This window comes from Trachymyrmex cornetzi, unplaced genomic scaffold (assembly GCF_001594075.2).
Source record: "Trachymyrmex cornetzi isolate Tcor2-1 unplaced genomic scaffold, Tcor1.1 scaffold1314, whole genome shotgun sequence".
NCBI classification, from domain to species: Eukaryota; Metazoa; Arthropoda; class Insecta; order Hymenoptera; family Formicidae; genus Trachymyrmex; species Trachymyrmex cornetzi.
The window spans coordinates 11,963-13,604 of record NW_017295889.1 but is presented as its reverse complement, the minus strand read 5'-3'; the positions used below and the strand labels follow the sequence as shown (position 1 = coordinate 13,604).

The following is a 1,642-nucleotide window of genomic DNA, read 5'->3' as shown; positions in this document are numbered from 1 at the left end:
ATATGTATCACACACTAAATATTGTAGCGTGTTCATACACACTCCACTATATGTATAAAAATAAATTAATAAAAATTATTAATATTATAATAATATGAATCGTTAGTGTTACCTTAATTTGTACAGTATCCAGAGTCATCCGACATGTACTCCATATCGTCGATGTTCCCAATATTTTCGAATTCTTCAAATTCAGCAAAAACCTCATCAATGATATGAAGTAGACGTTCTTCTGGTATATTTTGTACGATATTAACAATGTTTTCCATCACTGCACACTGTACACTGCACACTGTACACTGCACAAGTTTCAAATTAGATTAACTGTCCGTGACAGCGCGAGTGATAATATATTATACGATCAAGCAGCATTTTTTCATTTTTTCCTTGAAAGATTATAGACCATTTTCTTTTCCTTTAAACTATATACGAATATAAGTAAATGTAGTGTATAAAGGTAGGGTAAATAAATAAAAGTGTTTTATAATTAATAGAATAGTATTTATTATCGAATAGTGTACACAATAGTATTTATTATCGAATAGTGTACATAATTAATGCTCTCCGAAAACTAGAGCGATCAACTCACAATCGAGGATGTTGTTGCGGTCGAAGGATTCGTCATCATACATCATTTTCAGCATGTTCGCAGATTTCGTGACAGTGGACGCGATAGCGAGGAGCCGTGAAAATTTTTTGTCAACGTTATCAGTCATTGCGGTTAAGGAGGAAATGAGACGATTCACACAGTATTCAAGGTTAAATATATTAAGTACAGTGCTTTTCGACATGGATAGACGAGCTGTACTTGTTTCTAAGCGCAGTATTGGTAGATTATTGATTCGTCCGAAGCGTAACGTTAAATTTCCAATATACAATGGAGACGGCGTCGCGCGTATTCCTCTATTATTCTCATCGTACTGCAAAAGGGACAAAATGACGTGTTTTTGTTCAAGAAGCTCTTTCCAGATGTCCGGTGAAAGCGGAATCTCTTTACCGTGAGAATCTCTCAAAATGATAGTTACGTAAGAAGGGAGTTCGACATTAATACCAATGTTCAAGTATTTGTAGCCAGTTACGGTTAACGGATATCTTCTCTCGAGAATGCGTACGATAGAACGATGTGTGATTTGATGTCTGAAAGAAAAAAAATGAGTGAATAGAATAAAAGGATGCAAAGAAAAAAATACTTATTTGATGTGTTTTCATTATTAAGATTTTCATCATCGAATGGTCTCTTCACACCTGTTTCGTTAAGATTGTTCTGTTCCATGAGATACTTTTCAATATCCGCGTTGTTGAGCATTGGCGTGTATTCTTACAGTATTATCCTCACGATCGAACACGTGGATGTTGTCGGAATGACTGTTCCTTGTATACTAATCGTTTAAAACTATTATAGTATTGATTATATATGTCCTTCCATCTTTCCCCTCTCCTTCTTCTTATTTCTCGTTGTGTTTTATGTAGTACTCGATCGAAGTAGTCGACTCAAGATATTCTGCATTTGTTGCAATAATCCATCTCTCGAACATTCGACGTTGAGTATGTTTATATTAAATTTACCAGCTTTTGTTACAGTTCTCGTGAACTCGTTAAATTGGTAGAATTGTTGTTTTTTAGCAAAGTACAGATTACCATC

General features: G+C 34.6%; 1 pseudogene; it reads right to left on the bottom strand.

Annotated features, from left to right (window-relative positions):
- Window positions 1–859: 859 nt before the first annotated feature.
- On the bottom strand, window positions 860–1,306 carry LOC108770749 (uncharacterized; annotated as a pseudogene).
- Between the last annotated feature and the right edge of the window lie 336 nt (window positions 1,307–1,642).